General features: G+C 40.8%; 1 protein-coding gene across 1 annotated transcript in view; it reads right to left on the bottom strand.

Moving 5' to 3' along the window:
- The window catches only part of LOC140279655 (LHFPL tetraspan subfamily member 7 protein), a 101,615-nt gene that overhangs the window by 77,724 nt on the left and 875 nt on the right, over window positions 1-23,016 (bottom strand). The gene's annotated exons all lie outside the window — the stretch shown is intronic.

Genomic DNA, 23,016 nt, shown 5'->3' with positions numbered 1-23,016 from the left:
TTCCATAGATTCAGCATGACCTCACGCAAAAACCACCTCACGCATGCGCATTGATTCCTTCAGAAGGACATAAAGGCAGAGTAAAGCAACACATCAAGTGTGTATGTCTCAGTTATTTAAACATAACAATTCAGCTGTTTAAGCGTCATGTCATCTGCAGGTTTTTCAAATGTGCTGTTTGGATATGAAGACACATTCTTGGTTTTTCTCATGACATTGTCAGAAAGACAAAAAAAAATTCACAAATAGTGTCGTTCCTATATTTCTATGGGAGTTTTGCTCAGCCTCTTGCATGTGCTTAAATTCATGATTTCTTGATCGTTCTGAGCTCCTCTAACTAATATCCTGCTGGAGCTTTACAAAACTTTGCATCAGGCTTCCCTACATTTTATAAAAGTACATTAGGTCAAATGCCAGCTTTGATATTATTATGTAGTTCTCTGGGGCAGAATCTGAGAGGTGTTCTGGAATAGTTCAAATATTGTTGCTCCTGCTCCTGCTTTGAGAAAAAGCAGGAGAAAAAGTAAAAGCTTCCTTTGCCTCAGAATGAAATATGATGTTTGGTACCACAAATCTTTTATGGATCAGTTCTCTGATCTTTGTCCACACAGGGACAGAAGAAAGCACCTCACCGTCACCGCACATCCAGTGTTGTTTTTAGCAGGGACCCACACAGGATGCTCCCTGCTGCAATGCAATGCTTTAATGTGGTGCTGAATCTTTGGTATCAGGTTAAATAATAACACGGTGGGAATCTCTCACACTGGGCGAGTGTTATTTTTTAACACACACACATATATATATGTAATATATGAGCCCCATGCAGGAAACGCCCCTGATGAGACATGGAGACACACACACAGTACTATACTTCTCTTTGTTTGGTATGTGCTGTATTGCTGTATGCATGGATGTTGGATTTAGATCATCATTCAGAGCAGGAATTTCTGTTCTTGCTCCAGTGTACTTAATTTGCCAGTTTTTATTGGTGTTCTTTGCATGGAATTTGATTAACTGAAAGGACTCGAGTATGTCTACAACATCATATGTGACGAGCTTTTGATTACCGGTTCTGCAGTCACATAATATCCAGTGGCTTTAACTATCTGAGAGGGGTGAAACTATTAAAAATAAGAGGTGTGTTAGTCTAATGTGCCATTCATACCAAGACCAATACCTATAACAACAACGATGGGAGCAGCCGCACTGCTGAGTGATAATGATCTGTATACAGTGAGGCGTACTCCAGTTATACTCAGGCTCAAGAAATGGATTTTAATGACCTAATATACTGCTGTATGTAGTGAAGAGAAACAAAATGAAAAACAGAAGTGTGTGGGTTCACAAAAATCAACAAAGAATTATGGGGGAACCAAAAAAACAACATTGTATGAAGTTTTATATTGAGGGTAGCTAACATGAGAAAAGAGAGCACCAAATAGTTTGCATTTATGTTGCTTCTCTGTGTTGCCCACTGTTGTAACATCGCATCTTGAACAATAAGCTGTGAGCTGGTTTGGTTGCAATTGATTTGCTTATGCAACAGTACCTCAAACTATAGTCTTTTGCCAAATATTTAGCAACAGTACCGAATACATGGTCAGAATATAAAGATCCATGTTCATTGTGGGATTTCAAACTACTTAAAGGGGAACTCCGGTATTTTCAAACCTAAACCTTATTTCTGGCATGAAATATGTTTATGTGAATAATGCCTTATTTAGAGGCTGCATCATCTTTGCCCTGTTCACTCCGTTAAATGGATATACGCCGATCGCGAGTTATCTAAATAACTTCTGAAGGACGCCGACTTTCGCCAAACTGTTCTCGATGAGTAGATAAACGTATATCATGCCAGAAATAAGGTCTAGGTTTAAAAATACCAGAGTTCCCCTTTAATACATTTCTACATTAGATCTTTGTACTAAAAATGTTAAAAATGGCGTGTAAGACTGGAAAAGGATGGATTTTTGTAAATGGAAAATGTGCAGGACCTGCAAGAGAGAGTGAAAGGTAAATTTAGCCTCTGTGAAAGAGCAAAAGAAGAACGTATCAGGTGAAGAACCTGGAGCACTTTGTGTAGAATTTTTTTAGATACACATCAGGACAGTCAGACTTTCCTTTACTAATCTTTCCCTCTATGTTTTCCAATGAGGTCAAAGAAAAGTACTTATTTAATATCAGACTATAGGAGTCTTTTTTCTGTGTATTTGACCATACCAGTGGTCAATAACACAGCAATAATAAAGCATGTGATTTAGCGTTTATCTTTTATTTACACGTACTAATATGTACGATGATGAGAAAATAGTGTGAAACACTACACAGGACCATGGTGGGGAGGACGTGATAACAACTGTATTTTGATTATTTTCATAATTTCCCAATGATATCTTCCCCATTGTTGTCTGTATGCAAGTGGTTGTGTTGTGGACTCCATCATTCACTTGAATTGGAACAATATTTACAACCATCTTTTCCAATCTATCATTGTAGCTATTGTTCTTGGTACGGACAGCCCTTAAGAGTGATTCATGAACAGAAATAATGAGTAATGCAAAGGACTCTTAAGTCGCTACAAGCTGTTCGCTGAGAGCTGCTATGATGCATCTTGTTGTGTCAGTTTTGATAAATGAACCTCATATATTTGATGGCACATTTCTGTGACTGAAGAAATGCAGTTTGCAGCACTGATGAAGATCATCTCAGCCAGTCTGCTCAGAATTATTCATCAAAATGGAAAAGTAAAAAAACAAGCCTAGTGTCTGTTGAGTCTGTAGAGACTCAACGCATTTTCAGAGGGTTAATCTGGTCGAGCTCACAACACTCCAGTGTAGCTGGACTGGTTCCAGATCTTCCAGAGCAGCAGGCAGCTTCTTCCCTGCCAGGTCACTAACTACCACCTGCTCCACCACCTGGAGACCAATGGGAATTTATTTGTGGGCTCTGGGGTGATGATTAAACCAAATAGTTGTTCATCAACGGGCCAAAGATGCACTATGACCTGTCACTATCAACAAGTCTCCAGCTGTGTGCAAAGTACCACCAGTGAGTTTGAATGTGCACAGCTAATGGCACTGGCTTTAATCAGGACTGCAGGAAGATTCTGTGGCTGTAAATATCTTGATCAAGACCATCAAAAGACCTGTTGAACTGGCCTGGTCAGAACAACAGGTCTTATTTATAATATGAACATTTTTCTCTTTGTAACACTCTTCGTTAATAAATACCCTCTAATTCAAGCCAATTGAATTGAATTCCAATTGGCTTGAATTGGACTATATTACTTAAGTGCCTTGAGATGACAATTGTTGTAATCTGGTGCTATATAAATAAAATTGAATTGAATTTAATTGAATTGAATCTTCAAACTCAATGTACGGTACAGCCAAAAAAAAAGTTACAGTATGGTAGGAAGCACACACATGAACAATATATGTGATGGGCTGCTCATCTACAATGCTCAAAGGTAAAAAAGCAGCAACCTCGATGTTTCCACAAAAAAGGAGAAAAAAAAGAGATAAACATACTGTATTTCAGCAGAGAGAAATCACAGAGCTGTTTTTCTCTGTAAATGCCATTATGTTCCATCAGGTTTTCCATTTTCAAAAAGACAGTTCAAAAATGATTTATTCCAGCCTTTGCATAAAAAGCTTGTAAATATAAACTGCCTGAGGTGCCTGCCAACCTGCCAAAAAACCTCAGACAGGCTCCGGTCCCAGAACTGCAGGAGAAAGACATAAACCCCAGCACTAGTTTCACATGAGCTGTGGTGCAAGATGAGAAAACAGATGCATGCCGGTATGATCCCAAAGGAGAATCATCTTCACGAAACCCTCAGGTAGACTATCGTCAGACAGTGTCTTGTGTGGAAGAGGCTTGTACTAGAAGGTTATAGGACACAGAGAAAAGCCTCTATTTTAGACATTGTTCGATGAAAAACACATCTCTATATAAAACTACATGAAGCAGTAAAGACCTGCAGTCCCTCTGCACGATGCCCATAAAAAAAAAAACACTGGCCATTAAAAAGACACATTAAATAGTCAATTTATGCTCACTTTGGGGTTCGTGGTTTCATTTTGGTGTATTACAATTTGCTAACATCCTTTAATGTTCAAAAAGCACATTCATTTTCTTATGCTGTACATCACTGCAGCATCTTTCTTGTCATATTCTTTTTTTATCTGTTTTGTTTAACTCTCTTTAAAAACCTCTCTCAGAGGGCCCAATCTGCTCTGATTGGTCAGTTTTATGTTTACCAAACTAGCCATTAGGGAGGCATTATGCAAATTGTGATATGGGGATGTGAATATCTTGTGGAGGAGAAGCCTAGACTGCAAATGAGGCACTTCAGGAGCAAAGTCTTCTTATGGAAGGGAAGACACAGCATTGGGATTACACCAAGTGAACATCATCTTAAATCAAAAGCTGCCGGTCTAGAGTGGAATCTTTGGAACCTACCGATGGCCAGATGTTAATGTCCTGGAAATTAACATACTTTTGTTATTTTTATTTTATTTTTACCTTTTTTGTTTGGAAAAGTCACAAATCAAATCCTAAAATCATATAAAGACTGGGAAGTGGGACTGGTCAATTTAATGTGACAAAGACCCCAGTCAACATTCTGGTTATATACAGACAGGTTTGTACAGTCATTTAATTCAAAGTTTTGTTACAAAAACTGTATATATGCATGAAATATTAGTTTAGAAAATACTTACTACCCATCGCCTTACATATAACATTGTGCAGCCCATGTTATATGTGAGCAAAGTCATGAAACATGGGACTTTATCACTTTATCTGATAAGCTTTTTCCCAATATGCCCTTGATTAATAACACTGGGAAAACATTTGACTGGTTAGTCAGAGGACCATGATCACAAAGGCAGGAGGTGAATTTAAAATTTCCATCCATCAAAACGTCAATAATAACCCTAACGTGAACATATTTGGACCAAACTGTAAATGTTAAGTCGCTTTCATTTCACTTTCAGAAAGCACCTGTAAATCTTAACTCAGTTCAAGTTGTCTCAATGAATAACAACAATCCATTTGGCTTTCCTCTCTTTACTAGTAAAAAAGAAAACCACAACTTCCTCCTGAATCTGTTGGTACAGTCGAGTGCACAACAGCTCTTGTCCATTTAGATGTGTTTACTGTGTTTTTCAGCTAGTCAAACACTCCATGGTCTATGAGCCAACTGTCTTTTTGTCACTCAGTGCATGTAACTCCAGTACAATCGCACATCTGATCATGCATCATGTGCATTCCCTGTATAGAGAGTATTACTGTGTTTCTTCCAATTTACGTAGTGAACTTGATACAAAATACTTACTACCCATGGCCTTACATAATGACTCCTTAATGACTGTACTTATATTCTACAAACATGGTATTTTTTCGTTTTGTGAATGCTTGATTTTCTTCAACAATGTGTACTGCCTGATGTTATTTTCCATTGTGATTAATAAAGTATTAGTAAAGGGATTAGTAAAGCTAAATAGCACAACCTCAAACTAAACTCCTTTCATTATTCATTGATGATGACAGTAATTATTATGAAAGCTTGTTGACTGGGTTCCCTTAACAGGTCAATCCAGAATTGTTTGAGAAGCATTTGAGTGTCCATCTGGCAGTGCTGAGCACAACCTGCCCACAAACACATGCCCGTCACCACAAGGCTGATTCCAACTGTTTTCCTACAGAACAGAGACAGAAGCAGCAGGCTCTAGCACAGCTCACATATCTACTTTTCCCTGACCAAAGATCCCATTCTCATCAATTATAGCTACTCTTGCTGACATGTGCCTCCAAAATCTCAGATCAGAGTCATCGACTGCCTGGGAGAGCAAAGCATCAACAGCAAGCAAGATCAGCAAAGGCCTTTTTCTCTGGCTCCTTTTCTCTTGATCTCTTTCTGATCTCAGTTAATTGGTCTATTGGAGGAGGGAGAGGGATTGTTGGGGTGGTTATCTCAGGTTAGACATTAAATAAAAAAAGCCTCCCCATCGATGTAGGAACATCTTAACAACTCTCTTCCCTCGTCTCATTGTACATAATAGATCACAAAGTGGATCTGATCACACTTGAAGATCAAAAAGCTGGTTTGAAATGTATGAGATCTTTCACAGCTCTAATGATGACATTTTCAGAACAAGGCCAGAGGGTTTGCATTTGGCCTTGCTAATACGGCTGCTGATGATGGGTAGAGGAAAGAGAGGAACTCTCCGCAAAACATCTCCTTTTGTTTCTCTACTCAAAGAATGCCGTAACTGAATCATAGCACAACCAATACTTTTGTGTCCAACCTCACCTTCTTTTCCCCTGAGTCTTTACAAAAGATAGAAGTCAAGGAGTTTGTCTTGTTGTGTCTCTTGTGTTTGAAAGCAACTGCTCATAGGAAAATTTGGAAATTAAGCATTGAATGAATTTAGGGAAAAAAGAGAAACCAAAACACAATCAGCAAGTTGGCACATTAGAATAAACCTGTTTGCCATTCCAATAAACAGCAGAGCATAAGTGTTGCACAAAGAAGCCATATCCAGAAATGGTGTTTCATTTTTTTAACCTTAAAAACAACAACGGCACTGCAAGAGATTCAGAGACAAACAGAGATGATGTGACAATGTGAGATAAGACAGTGAGGGAGTGTGAGAGAAAGGGAGGAGCACTTGTTATGAACCTTTAAAGAAATACTGATCCGTCTCACGCTGCCATGATAACACTACAGCCCACATACAGTAAGGCTCCATCTGTGTCTGCTTCACCCATCTAGCAGCTCTTTATCAACCAACCTACTCAAACTAGTAAAAAAAGAATTGAAATGACACATGGAACCTGTCACTTATCGAGGTTTGTTCTATAAACTGAAAGCAGCATCTTTCAATAATAATTCTATGTGTGCCCGGTTGTCCTACACTCCCCACAGTTCACGACCATGATCATTTATCTTCAACCCTCTTAACACTAAGGATAATGTGGATTTTGAAAGAAATCTATTTTTTAGGTGGAATTATTTGTTGAAATTAGGCAAAGCTGTCAAATCTGCTTTATCTTGAATGCAGCATCAGTCACAATCTGAACACAGTTACTAACAGACCAGCCTAATCCGACTCCAGCCCATCATCAGCACTAAGCAAACCAAATGAATGTTTATCATGATCCTGACTCTGTAATTGTCTCACCTTTACTACAAAATAGGAGCACACTGTTATCTCAGAGAACTTCAATCAAGAGTACGTTATTAACTTCTCAGTCTTCTCACGCTGTGGGCAATGTAGCTATTTCACGTTCTGTCATGTGATCTGTTTTTATGATTTAACCGAATGATTTCTATTTGCTGGTAAATCCATTACTTATTCGTATATTATGGAAATGTTGAGATTAATGACATGAATAATCACATTGTGGCTTGAAAGTCAAAGATATATGAAAAGGATTTGGTCTGAAAAAACAACAACAATGATTTCTTAACTATGAATTGTTGAATAACAGTATGTCCAGAAGAGTGAGCTGCTGTACTTATATATATACATATATATATATATATATATATATATACATATATGTGTCTATGATTTTACTTTCAAAATTCATAAATGTGAACATTAAAAAGAAATTCTTCTATGGAGGACTTCCATATTGAAATGTGTCCACAAGGTCAAGCCCTCTCTGCTTGTAATAAAGAAGCAAACAAGAGTGTGTGGGCAGAAGCGGAGGCCATCCTCCAGCGAACCTCTCACATCCTAAAAAACTCACACAAGCCTGGCTTGCTCCTACATTTATGCATGATCTGCACTACCGCTACTCCCAAGTGCACCTTTCATAATTCATGCATACTGTACTGTAGCAACTGGAAATGCTACCATATCTGCATCCACCACTCTGCTTCATTTCATCAGCAAGTCAGACCAGTTCACTCAGATTACTGCAAACTCTCTGACCCCTAAAAAAATGAGCATACACAGTATCCACGGGCAATATCAACCAAATAAACATCTGTCATTTCAGAGTTTTATAGAACTGCTATCTTACTGCTAATGTTTTATCTCAGGATGGAGCACTGCTTTGATATAAGTAAAAAAAATGAAGAGGCTAATAAATAGCCTGTTGCCAGGTCTGAATCAGAGTTGCATCACTCTATAATGTATCATCTTCATGGTAGAAAGAGCATCTGCAGCATGTTAAAGAGCACGGAGTCTGGTCTGTAGAGGCCTGGGAAAAGAGTGATGCAACTGGCCGACAACATGCCATTGAGCTGCTTAATCTTACATGATGACAGTTTATCGTTACACAGCAGGTCACTAATTAATCAAAGTTTTTGTAATGTGCTGAGACTCAAAGGTGAACGCCTGCAAAAGATGAGCGAGAGCTGGGGTTCCATTTAAACAATTCATAATGCCCATACGAATCCATTCAAAGATGAACGCAGGGTTTTCTTAAGTTTTAGATTGATCTCACAAGCAGTTTGTAGAGACTGGTGCTCCTAGAAATCCTCACTAATTGACCCACTGATGGGAATAAACAGAAACTGCAGGAAATTCTAAATTCTAGACATGTGTCAGAGATGATGTACAAACAGACTTTATTATACATTGGTTACTTTATTATGAGTTTAACAAGACGTGTGCTACAGGATGCAACCACGCTCATTTCTTCCCCCTCATGTGTCCTCCATGGAGCCGCACACCAGCACTGCAGTCTCAAAGTCTTCTGTGTTGCAGAGCGAGAAATTAACTTTTTATTGAGGAGATGGGTTTTTTTTCCCTCCTTTTCAGCCGATTCTATAATGCGAGAGTTCACACATGCACTTCTTTGCAAGAAATTCTTTGTGTGAGACCTGCTCTCACCACTTAGAAGTACACAAAAGTGAAGGTGGCAAGGTAAACTCCATAAAACATCTAGAATGTTTTTATTTGTTTTATGTCTATAAAACTTCAGGGCTGAGGAGACATGTGTGAAAATGAGGATAAAAGATGGTCCTGATTTCTAAAAGACTCCTCAGTTAGGGATGGCACTTGCTATACTATTTCAAATGATCTTTTCATTTCCATGATGGGAGGTTTTGCTCAGTGTTCTCACAGAGATTGTGAGAGTCTTTTGTAGATTTTGATGTGTTTAGGTGTCGTTCATTTCTTGGTATTTAATTAGCATGTGTCTTCAGTCCTCAAATCCAAGTATTCTCATTCCATCCCTGTGATGAAAAGTCTGAAATTCTGCAATTTTTTTTTGCATTAAACAATCCTTTGCTCACTGTGGTCAAAATGTTTAGTTTAACTCCACCCCCCATGATTAATTTCCAACATGCATCAATGTTTGTTGATTTGGAAATGACTCTTTGGTTGAAGTCATGTTTGTCCAGATTTGGGTGTACAAAAAACAAAACGTCCTATAAAATCAAACTAGTGTTTTGACACTCAAACAATGCTACGAACAAACTGAGGAAAACGCTAACTGAAAACACTTTTCCAACTTCTTATAGCATTCTCCTGCTCTGCGGGCTTCAAAGCTGCTTCTTAGAGGATCCCAAAGCAGCTGATTGTTGGAACAAGATGTGAGGAGTTAATGTATTAATAAAGCTTTGAAACTTGCATCACTTGGCATTTCTTAAAGATGACTGTGGCAACTTATACCCTTACAATCTAATAGTGCATTCCATTTGAACTAAGAACTCCTCATCTCCGAGTCCATGGTTTGAAAAGACTTAACTGAAACGTCCCCAGAGTCAGATTTCTGACTCAGAAAGTTGGAGAAACCTCACCAACCTTAACTACAAAATACAACAAGGCTGCCCTGCGCATTAGAAAGTGGTGATAGATGCCGTTGTGGCGATTGTATGTGCAAAATACAGCGTACTACATGGTTATCCACTATCCTAGTATTCCTAATAATAGGATTGCCCGATAAGTTGGGACAACAATGAGCAAATCCTACTGGTTTTCTGACTGGAGTTCTAACCTCTGAGACTAGTGGAAAGCAGTATGATTAAGGTTTGAGATCTGAGAAAAAGTTTTAAGAGAGCTAAAAAAAAATCTCTGGGTGTTTTATCAGGAAAAAACAAAAGAACACACTAATCTTGATTAAAATGTTTCTAATTAGAATGTTTCGTATTTAAATTTTGAGTTTGGTTCAGTCTATATTTTAATTTAAAATGAACTAAAATACATTAAACTGAGCTGTGATACATTTTCAAAGTTTGCTTTTGCACTTGGTTACACTGAAACAGGAAGAAATGTTTTGCCTCAGCTTGTTAAACATCAGAAAATTTTGGTAAGAACTTTGACCAAAAACTATGCATGTGAAGGTAATTCATGTCCGAACCAATGGTTATAGTTTCAATATCTGACATGTCTTTTCAAAGTAAGGCCTTTCAAAGCTGAAGGCTAATCACAGTTCCATTTATACAGCTCTACAAAAGTCTGCACTCACATGGGACTCTGAAGCTGTACAGCTCAAACCTCATTCAACAGGGAAGTTATGTCTGGGAGTGTGGCTGGGTCCCAGGAGCTTTATGTTCTGATGTTGCAGATCTGGGAGCAAAAGTGGAGCAGAAAAGCTGTATCGAGACAGCGTGAGGGGAAAAATGTGACAAAAATAGGGCCAATTCTGCCAAACTAAAATCTTTTCTCTTTATAAACTACTTCTCTGGCCAGGATGCCGGCTTCAGAAGAAGGTGAGGCTAGATTTACCGTATTAGTGTTTTTCGTGTCACCCTGAGCTCTTTTGCAGCGACCCCTGAGCTTTGACTACTGATGGGGGGGGGCTTCAACTGGCTTCTACAGCATGAATCGAGCTAAGTGAGCCGTCATTTATGTTAAAAAATGGAGAAAGGCTCCCTCTTAAATCAATACATAAAGCACCCGCAGGATCCACAGCTCATGCAGTGGAAGTGACAGGCTGCTTAAAAAATGGACGTCAGCCCCCTCCGGAGGCCGCTGACTCAGCACGATCCCCAGCAAAGGAGCCAGTGCTCCGTTATGCTGCCCCATCTCTCCCTTTGTCCGATAAGTCAGACAGCTCGCTGCATCTACCTGCAAACTGCTGATCAGAGGCTCTTAAATATCACCAAAGCAAAGAGCATAAATTATTACAGAGATAAACGCTCACGGTGTTGACACATCTGCTGCCGATGGGAATTCAGCCAGTATTTGAATAAACATCGCCGGCCTGCTTTTAGTACATTGCATTTTTATCCATCAGTGGCCTTGGAGGTGCACATCAAAAAGTGTTTTGCTGTGTCCACTACTTCAAGAACATCAAATAACTGAACAGCAGAAAGTGATCATACACTGCATGGCACTTTCATCCTTCAAGGCTGATGAGATCATAAATCCTTCTTCGTCTGCATTGCCAGACTGATTCCCTCTCTATTTCACAGAGATGGGTATAAAATGCAGATCAACATGTTCCCCTGTCTCCTCCTCATCTCTTCCAAAGGCCCCTGTTCTATCCATCATCTGGACAGCTGTTCCTCAGCACTTGTAATTCCTTTCCCATATGCAGCGCTCAGCTCTTGCCCCACTCTGCCTATCGACATGCACCCCCCCCAGAACATCACACCAAGGAGTTTATGACATAATCTTTAAATGCAGATTAGCTAGAAAATGTCTTAATCATTTGGAATACCAAGGTATTTTAGAGCATGCTCTTTATACTTTAACAATCTAAATAATACTGAGAGGTTAAAGGAATTTGTTGTATTTGTAATTTGTTGACCATGAATGCTGCTCTGATGTTGATGGAGCCTTGCTGTTACAAACTGCACCAATGACAGAGTCCTACGACGGAGCTGTGTGGTCATTAAAGTAAATCATATCAAATGAACAACAAATCCTATATTTCAACATCGCAGCCAAACATTCTCTTAAGCCTTCTAAATTGATTTCCTTCCACCAAGGCAGCCGTTACTTTATTTTCTTCCCAACTTGAAAATGATCTTGCAGAGAGCTGGAACTTTCCTGAGAGGAGTGTATATACTAAGCTGTTTGTTGGTGTTCAAGGACACTCTAAGATACAAACTGAAAACTCATTTGAGCTACAGCCTGCTGTATGAATGCGAATGACAAAGAGGAACAAAATGGATGTGGTATGATCTAGTTTGTCAGTTTGATTGTTTGAGAATGTAGTTGCCTGATCGTCCGCCGACTCAGAGCTGCAAATGTCAGAGCATCCTTGAAGGCACCACCATGAGCGGCTTTGACAACAGCTTGCTACACTTATTCCATTCAATAAAACATGGGCAGATCCAGGGATCAGGGCAAATTAATGCAAAGGTATAGTTTTCCTAAAGTCTCAAACTGTAGCCCAGCAAAATGTAGTTTAAGTATTTAATTAAAAAAAAAAAACAGTTTTGGACTCTCTAGCTAATACAACAGGCGTCGCTAACTCATCAGTCTCAATTACTAGTCGATCTTTGATCTCTCTGGGTGGATCCCAAAGACTTTCAGAAAAATAAATACAGATACATTTAGCCAGTTTGGAGACACCTTTGCCCCCTCTGTCACTCTCTCTTATCCCATTTGTTGAATTCTTCAGACTAGCTGGTACAGATGCATGTAGAAACTGTTTTTCAGGCCTCCTGAGTAATTCAAGCATTCAGTGAGATGGACTATCGCCGATCCTGACCTGCAGGACAGATGTCCCTCTCCCTCCTCGGCAGTGTTGTCTCTGTGGTTTGTGTTGAGGTGCACTTTTTTCAAAGACGTTTTGGTGCTTCTGGCTTTCTTTCAGACTATCTATCTCAAATGTCATCATATCTAAATTTACCACACCGTCACTGTCCTTAACTTATGTATGCGGTGATTTTTGTCATCAGCAGAGCAGCAACATGAAAATTCTTTGACAGGGACTGCAGACTGATATGTAGTAAGACTACATATGAGACATATTTTGGTTGCTGTTTCCAGTTTGTTTTGCAGCAAAAAAGAACAGGAGAGGGTGCATGCGAATTCAGCTGCACGGAGATTAGATGTGAAGAGTAAATGTGAGCATGAGGAATGAAAGGCAAAAAAACATGTAAAGAGCTGACCACCTGCAGAGTGCAGATTTGACATGATGGGGTAACACGAGTGCACAAAGCATCACACCCACTGAAAAGCTTGACAGCGACAGTTTATCCCTCTGAACAGATAGTGAAAAGACACTTAACTCCACAGAGATTTATTTAGAACAAATGCCAGTTGTTCTTTCTGAAAAAGCTGAAGCTAAATCTTACAACCTCAAGCTTCAGTGGATAAACTTTAAACTTTCAGTAAAAACTGAAGTGATCTGTTTGATGGAGACGTTTTTTCTTCTTTGTTTTGTTCCTAGTAGACAATCTTCTATTCATACAACAGAAGCTAGACCACAAGCCTTTGTTTTCTTTCCGTGAGCGTGTCTGTGTGTGTTGACATGAAATTCAAAAAGTGAAACTCATCCTATACGATTTGATTTAAGCAGGCCTCAAGTTGGAAGTATAGTCTGGGTAATCTTTTTCAGCATTTTAACAGGTAGATCTGACCTTTTACTAAGACAGAGCAGTAGGTTATCACCTGGAAAGGTTTCCTGAACACTGTCTTACAATTAATTACATCGTTATTTTATTACTACAGAAGCACAAGTGTGTATGCAACATGTTACTCTTGCAGCTGCTTTATAAGCAGTTTTATACCCAGAGGCACCAGATCAATCTAACCTGTGGTCTGGAGATAAGTAACAGACCGAATCGAGGTTCTGATTCACAGGTCAGTTTTTCTCTAATCTTTGATATTTGCTAAAGATGAAGAGCACTTCAGTAAATGTACTGAGAGATGTGTATGCTTTAGCTGCGGGAAATGTACATTATATGTTAATTTCTGTTCAAAATAAAAACAAGCTGCGGCGACAGAAGCAGATCAACATGAAAACTCAACTTTCATAACATACAAATGATTTCTGTTTAGTGGCACAATTAATGCAAAGCCATGAATACGGTCCTTTGCTTTCCATAGACAACCAGCAGAGTACTGACAAATTATACAAACGGCTCTTATCAGAGGCTGCCAACACAGTCTGGTTCAGTTTGATAAAAAAGATAAATAACAGCCTGACACATCGGGACATTTTTATATACTCTACCTCTCACCCATTATCGCATCTAACAGATACTGCAGTCAAATTGCATTACGGAACTATAAACATAGTGAGAGTTTAAAGTGATTTTTAGTTCACACCAGAGAGATTGCACACTGTGACCTGTGACAGGGTAAAAATGAGAGTCAGGATGCAATCCAAGTGGCCCATTCATGCCTAAATCAATCACTGTAAAATGTTTTTCTGTATACACACCACCACCCATTAATTTTGTCACCAGCCAAACAGTGGCCTTGAAGTAAACATGCGCTGTATGATAATAAGTCAGCACACCACATTTCACACAAGACTTGCTGTCAAAGGACCAAACATCTATCTCTCCTTCCACTTCCAATTCCTTGGTAGCTTTTTTTTTTGTACCTGAAGTAACTCAAGGTGAGGCGAAAACCAAACGCAAAACACCACTAATTTATATTTGGACCAAGCCCACAACCAGAGATGTGTTTGCCTCATAAAGCAGCAGCTGTACGCTCTTCCAGGCAGCACGCTGCCACCAGTCCAGCACAAAGATGATATGCAGCTCTGCTCTGAAAAGGCCATCTGACAAACAACTCGGTGGAGGAGAGGGTTGTAAAACATGACCGTTGACCTCAGCTGCTCTCCTCTCGTCCACGTCGCACTCTTTGCTTATTTCTTCCTCTCCCTGTTTGCAGTGAGGCGAGCAGAGAGCAGGAGGCTGAGCCAAAGCTAGGGCTGGATATCAATCTAAATTTTTCGATACCGGTACCAATACCGATACCTTCACTTCAATACCGGTTCCTGAACGATACTTTTTTTTATACTAATTTTATATTATCAATTCTAACAAAAAGGAAATTACATTACACACAACAGTACAAATATTCAGTTTTATTTTTCAGCTCAGTATACCAGAGGGAACCTCCCAAAGGGATTAATAAAGTTGTCTACCTATTTTTCCAATCCAAGCAGTTTTCTTACAGAAAAAAAACAGTTGCAAGCAGGTGACAGGTTGGTGTCTAATACTATCCAACATACTGAGGATACTTTTCACTTTGCTTTCTGCAGTATTAAGTTGCAGTAACACTGAGATTACTGCCGGATTTCGCTGAACGTTAATTTACCTGTTAAAATCCCACACACTGCGCCGTCCTCGGTACTCTTAGATGAAGCGGAGTCCAGTGGTGGAGCTTGTGAGCCTGTGGCGTCCACAGGCTGACTTGAATGCTGAGAGGATGATGGTTGCGGTCCGACCTTCTTGCAATCAAACACGGAGCAACTTTCTGCTCTTAAATTGATTTAGTTCAATTAAATTAGTTGTGTTGCTGTGCTTATCAGCGATGACTTTTTGGCATATATTGCATCGCGCACTATTGGCATCAATCTTGGTGAAATGGAGCCAAGCTTTTGACCTCGGTGGCATTGTTTAACCGGTTCGATGACACACACACACACACACACACACAACTGCAGTTCCCAACGCAGATACACGTGAACCCGTCTGTGGGCGTAACCACATTTTCCTGCATGCAGCAAAGTGTAACGTTAATACAGCCAATCGAGGGTAGCATGATCACTTCTTGATCACATCATTAATCTCCAGGTACCGAAACTTGGCACCAAAAGAGGAGGCATGTTTTGATACACGATACAGCCGAAGCATTTCGGTCGGTGCCTTTAAAGAACCGAAGTTCGGTACCCAGCCCTGGCTAAAGCTCAGAGGGAGAAACAGGTTGGAGCTGCAATCATGATGGCCACCTGAAAGGAAGTGGAGCTCAGTTTATTGTTGAAATCTGATGTCCGTGTTGATGAAGATGATGATGATTATGGCTCTTTTGTGTGGTGGATCAATTTGCTGGATTTTGAGTGGATATTCACTTGCTTTAGCACGAGTTTGACGCTTTTAGCAGGCTTTGTTTCTTTTTGTTTTTTCGCTGTAACTCACCAGTGCTTTTCTGTTTCACTCAGCTCCCAAACGTCCCTCGGCCATCCCTCCCTGAACCCCTAATTACTGCATCAGCGCTGACATGGACAGCCACTGTTCGTCACATCAATGTCTCTTTTGATCACACTCTGAAGCGTGAGATTTTTTTCCTTTTTAAATTTTTTTGCCTCTTTTCATCTCACTGCGTGCATGTGTAAAAACTGCTTGTGAGTGTATGGGAGCAGCACTTCACTTTGAGTGGTCTAATCATGCCAGTGTGCGCTGAACATGCCTCTGTGGAAAGGATTGCACATGGAGCTCTGAACAGAATGAGGTCGTGAGGGAAAAGCAGCCAGACAAGTCTGCTTTTTGTCTCTCCCGCAAACTGGGCAATGAACTCCCCACGGGGTGGAGAAACAGGAACATGTGCATTAGACTCCATAACATCATTTATAATAGGGAGACACGCTTCCACAGAAATGGATTTCACCACAAAGGTACCCCATAAGAATTAAAAGAGAAAGGCTATGTGTGGTAGAGAGGGGAGAGGCTTTACTGCTGCTGTAAATCTGAGGAGCACCAAATAACAGCTTTCTGTTCAGCAGAGATTTCAAAGCCCTCTGCTAGTCTGTTGAGCCCATGAGTTTGTCAGAAAGCAGCCGGGGTTACTCTCATTCCCTCGGGTATATGTGTGTGTAATGTGTGTGCCATTAGATCCTAATGCCCCGCTGGTAGAGGCCAACTCCCAGCACAGACCCTTCATGTCTCTCTCATGTTGTTCAGAGAAATAAAGGACAAACCTTGTCCATCATTCTCTTATGAGACAGCACATGAAGCAGTTGAGTCGGTATCTGAACCTGCTCTCCACCAAGAGCATAACATAATGCACTCATGTAGGGGGTTCAAACAGTGTAATACACAGACGTCAATTACAATATAAATGTGCTAGAATCAAATAATTCCGTAGTGGATAAATATCAAATTATTTTAAATTTGTCATAAAAATGTAATCAACTTTCAAAACCTAAGGCAGCTTCTGCAAAACATACTCAGAGTAAAGGTTAATCAGACATTTATGGATGTGGCGATTGGCAGGTATGCTTATTAGCGGTTTCTAAAACCCTTCTTTAAATGTCCAAAAATATTAAAGTGCACACTGACGTTTGCTCACTTCAGGACAAAATAACCTAGAATTATGGGCAAAGAATATCTAACATCTTGTTGTTGTGAGAGTAACTGTATTTGAAGTACAAAAAGGTGTCCATGAAGGCAACAGTCACGTTGTAAAAATAATTCATTTTAACCCTAACTATGATCATTTTCTCATCTTATCCCCATAGATTTAACCCTAACCACATGATGTTTTCACCTATAGCCAGAAGTGAAAAACAGGTGCCATATGTTGGTCTCAAACATGCATGCCACAGTTGAAAGTGAATTACCGACTGAAGGCGCAGCACATAACTATGTCTCCTCAAGAAGAATTCTTGCTTTTAAAAGGAAACACTTTCCAATCCAATCTGCTCATATGAGTCATATTTTCCCATTTCTTTTCTATTCTTTTTTTTTGCTGTTCTATTTCGTATTTTCTCTTGTAGCAGAGGTACTTTAGAGGACATCATTGGGGGTCGTATTTCAGGTCTGTGATCATTTTGATTGGAGGACTTACGGTAAACTTAAGTTTAACCCCAGTTTAAAGTAGCAGTGTGGAACAAAACCTGTTCATCCACGATGGAGCAATAAATTTAATTTTTACTGGTAGGCTAAACTACCTGTTGAAGAGCAAACAAGCAACATCGACATCACTCCAAATACTCCAAAACTAGTCTGGGAAAAGCCCCCACAGTGTTGATTCTTATCTTTCTGCATTCACTTATACCCAATTTGCTTCACCTCCTCACGTTTTTGCTTGTTTAACGAGGCTGTTTAAAGCACCATTTACTGTCAACATTTGGCTATTTTGCGAAACAGCCTCAACAAACAATGAGTTCTCTGAACAGTGCCTTTGTTCTGCAATGCTTTTTAAGGTTGCAATAATTTACGTTTATTGTCTTGTGTAAAAGGACACGTTGCACTAATAGATAGAAAGCTCATTCCAAAGTAATAAGAACATAATTCATTCAGCATAATGTAACTAACAGAAACACAGTTTTTAACTAGCTATCTTTAATCTTAAAGCAAGCAAAAGCAAAAACAATCCATTTTCTATACCAATTTAGGGGGCTGGAGCCTATTCCAGTTGTCATTGGGCGAGAAGTAGGGTACACCCTGGACAGGTCGGCAGTCCATCACAGGGCCACATACAGACAAACGAGACACAAGCACACACACTCACACTCACTCTCTGGGACAATTTAGAGACACCAATTAACCTAACATGCGTGTTTTTGGACGGTGGGAGGAGGCCGGAGTACCCGAAGAGAACCCACCCATACACAGAGAGAACATGCAACCTCCACACAGAAAGGCCCCAGCCGGGAATCGAACCTGAAACACTGTGAGGAGACTGCGTTCAAAGAATTCTTTGGTGTTACTTTAAATGTTCATCCTATGCCTAGGTGTTTTTTTTCCAGGTTCTCTGTTTTATTCCGCTGTCCAAAGACACACGTTAGGTTAAACGGTAACACAAAACTGACTGTAGGTGTGCATGGTTTTCTGTTTCTGTGTTTGACTGAAAACCTTTCCAGGGTGCATCCTGTCTCTCGCAGCGTCTGCTGGTACAGACTCGAGCCCGCTGCAACCTTATAGTCCACAGGATACAACAGGCAAAGCAAATGGATGGACCTAAATGCAAAAATGTATTTACCCCATGCTTTTACAAGCAGTTACAGACTTCATAACAGAACATTGTGAAAGTGCTTTGATACATGAGCTAAATAAATGATTTCAGCCTTATAATGGCGACTATAATGGCAAATACTAATGCTAGATCTAAAAAAAATCTCTGATTTGACCAGCTTCATGACTTTGTTCTCATAATATAATAAAAATCATTTGATACAAGCATTTAAAGCATAAAAAATTTCAAATTAAAAAGTTTAACAGTCATGGATTTGTGAAGCTACAGTTTCACACACAAAGCTTCCCGTTAACATTTTTTACAGACATATTGAGATGAATAAAGTAGTCCAGACACAAAAGTTGCGCCACAGCCAAACATAGGATTCATAAGTGAATTTCATTAAATGAGTTATCTACCCACTTAAAAGTAGTTCTGGCTCACTGAGTGATGAAATGGGCGTCTGGCATGGTTTATGCACCAGTAAGTGCTCTCCATAGGTAACTGGCAATTAGGCATGGTGAAACATCTCCAGTAACGTCTACAATTTATCTTCTTGGCATGTGGGAAAGCCAACATGGGCCGACGATTTTGTCTCATGTGTTAAAGGATTTCAGCAGAAGCCAGTCACGTGTCTTTCTCCACAGCCCAGAATCTCTGCTTTGAGACACTGCCACTTCCTGCACTGACAGACAAAAGATGAGGACGAACTCATTTTCCAGTCAGCGCTCCTGGAGCTCAGCCACCACTCGTTTAAGCTACAAGACGACCCTCACATTCAGTGGGCATGTGGTATAAGAGAAACCCGAGCGCTCATGCCACCACAGCCACAGCAGAGCAAATGCAGTCTGGGAGCGCCCAGACGCAACACTTCCCTGCATAGACACACACACACAGTTGTGTGTGCAGGAGCCAGACTGCTGGCTGGCAACGACAGAGGCCAAGCTAATCCAGCTCCAGCGTTTAGTGCCGTAAAGCAGCTGGAGGCACATAAGCTGTTAACAAGTTAAGGTGAAAATGTTCGCTGGCAGGTGCACTCCTCCTCACACTTTACTAAGCAGCAGCTCACAGCACATCTCCAACTGATACATCCAACCTGGCACCCGCCCCTGCACCACACACGCTTTTACACTTCCAATGACTTCTTCCAGACAACAATCAAGCACACACAAGGAAGCCCTGCGCTACATATGCTCTGCTGGAGTATCTCACAACAATGCAGAACAAGCAGAAGTCATTCATTTTGAGGAAAACTGAAATGTGGAAGAGACCGCATTAATACCTTAAATTACAAAATATGTTTGAGTCAATTTACAAACATGGACACATAAGCCAGATCGCACCACCCTTCACCTGCCAGTGTGAACTCTTTCCCATCATCACCATCTCTCCCACATGACATGAATGCTACAGACACTCACGCTTGTTTGCCAGCGACTTTTAGAACTCACAGGGGTTAGTCCATCTGTGTCTGTGTGTGTCTCTGTGCCTAAATGGAGGCAGTGGCCCTGCCAGCGTGGCAAGGACCAGCAGCACTGGAGCTCAGCAGAGCTTTCCGAAGCAAAAGCTTTTCACAACATGGAGCATCGCAACAACAGAAAAGTCAAACTACAGCCAAAAACTACTACAACCCCCCCCCACACACACATCCTGTCCTATCCTATCCTCATCCTGCTCTGCTTCACTGCATCTGCAGGGCTCACTCCTCGGGACTTTTCGGAGAATGCAAAGACAACAGCCGACCACTGACAGAACGCAGAGCTCAGTGCCCAGTGATCGTCGCCTACTTCCACAAACACAAACACTGAGTGGAAACAATAGCTGCACTGTGTCACACACAGCACCGGCTCCAGTGTTGTTGCTCTAAGCACACACCGCACAACCTACTTGTGTTTTTCTGTGTAACAGTTGTTGACAAGTTGGAGATGGAAGACATCAACAACACCCTTCGCACATCAGTGAAGGAGTGCCGGGGTAATAAAGTGGCCCTGATGAAAACTTAATGGCCCCTTCACCTTTATTAATGGCTGTGGGATTGGGATCGTGCGCTTGGGTTCACTGCCATGATAACACGAATCGCTGTGCAGGAACGCAGCTCCATCAACCTCTTACTCACTAATACACTGAGAGAGGAGCTCATAACAGGGAGGACACTAATTAACACATTTACAACTAACTAACTGTCCCCGACTCTAGTCAAACGAGCCTTGAACAGCGTGACACACACATATCCAGCAAAGGACGTGTAGTAGTTTAAGGATATACAGTACAGTGCAAAAGATTTCTTGTAATCTTTTGTAGTGTTCTTGAGTTAACAGTTCTCTAGGCTTTCTGAAGGACTTTCAAAGTTCTTCAGCTGTCACTGGCTGCTTTTTCACTCATTTTCAGTCAGGTTCTTGAACCTGACCTTTTTCGAAGGAATGCATTTGTTTATAAAACCACCTAAAGCTGACCTTGAATCATTCAAGCATAAAAAGGCATGGAACTCAAGGAATGAACCAGTGTTGCGTCAGACAACTTAGCAAAGAACCAATTTCAAATTCTATCTTGGGGCACTTTGTTACCAGCAGCCTGTCACAAAGACACATCATTTGTTCCCATTTCTTTGGTTAAATCTATGAGCAATGCCAAAAGATAACCCAGTTTGACAGACATACAAATTGCATTCTTGCATCATCCAGGTGATTCCAAAAGAGTTAGTGTGTGCTGATATGTGCCCTTAAAAATGTGAGGAAACTGAACAAGTGGCGGACAAAAGAAGTGGCAGATCTAAAAAAACTATCTACAGCAGATGAACAGGATCTGACCGTGAAAAATAATCCAGCAAAGAACCTGACACATGACCTGAGAGATGCATCTGGACCTTCAATCAATGTAGCCACCGCTCACTGAAGCCACATCAGAAATGGTCTCCATGGAAGGGTGGCTGGCAAAAAGCCATTCTTAAGGAAGGGAAACAGGGAGAAAAGGCTGAGCTATGCCAAATGACCAAGAATGGGACTGAACATCAGGGGCAACAGGTCTTATGGAGGGATGAATCCTCCCCAGAGCACGCAGAGAAATCAGTGAGTGCACCTATTCCCTGTCTCCTTGCAAATATACTAAAAGGAGGGGTGGCTCAAGACTTTTGCACAGCACTGTACCAACAATCAGCCACAATGATAAAACCACTGTGCAGTGAGTAGAATAACATCAATGCCAAGTGTTTGCTGATGGGGATCAAGCATCTATGGCCCGATCCAGAGGGGCCCCACTTTGCAAAGGATTTGGCCCTCGCAGATGTCAGAGGACATTCCCCTACAGGTCAGGGTTATTCTGCCAGCGCAAGGTGGACACGACAGCTTCATAGAGGTGGTTTTAACGTTGTGGCTAGTCTTTGTACATGAGATGAAACGTACACACAAAGATCCCTCTTTGACTCTGCAGTTGTGTTTCCCTGTAAAAAGAAAGCCAGGAGTCACGTTCTTCCAAGCCTCTCTGCAGATGCATGTGCTCCAATCTCACAAACAGCACTTATTAACAACACCCTTTCAAATGCTAATTCACCTTCATACATAAATCATAACTCCAGAGGTGGCTGGTATACAGCTGATTTTTTTTTTTTTTTTTTTTTTGGGGGGGGGGGGTGTATAAACAGCCTCAAGTAAGTAACGACATTATCCCAAAACTTGCATCCCATTAACAAGACTACTAGCAAGGCCCTTTGTTTTTACACTGACTTACTTTCAGACTCAATTCAGCTAAGCAAACATTTTTCTAACTTTTCTCAAAAGCCAAAGCCATATTTCCACAAAGACCTACACTTGCACCGATGTGCAGCCTCAAACACCCCACCTGCGAGGTGCTTGTTGTCGTTTGGTATAATTGCACAGATGTTTGCTTCCCTTATGCATACACTCCCATGTTCAAGGGAGATTAAATTGAAATTCTAGCGCGTGGGGCAGCCCTGATCGGAGAGGCGCGCCCCAACCTGGTGCCACTTTCGCAGCTTTGCGGTGTGTCTGCCGTGCCGTGCCGTGCTGCAGATGCTGCTCTGTATGATGCTCCCTCCTCCTGATTAATGAATCATCTCTCCTGACTGAGAGGCACCACAGCATCAGCGTGTTTTTTTTGTTTGTTTACGAGGCAGATTTGTGGCGACAGTTAATGTGACACGTGGTGAGGGTGTTGTCAGGAGCCACCACACCTTGTGCCATTTTGTGAGTTAAAGCATGATTTTCTGTGAGATGAAAGACTTCAA

The sequence above is a fragment of the Leuresthes tenuis genome, unplaced genomic scaffold (genome assembly GCF_036924035.1).
Source record: "Leuresthes tenuis unplaced genomic scaffold, fLeuTen1.0.hap1 SCAF_21, whole genome shotgun sequence".
NCBI lineage: Eukaryota > Metazoa > Chordata > Actinopteri > Atheriniformes > Atherinopsidae > Leuresthes > Leuresthes tenuis.
This window is presented reverse-complemented; position numbering and strand designations above follow the sequence as displayed.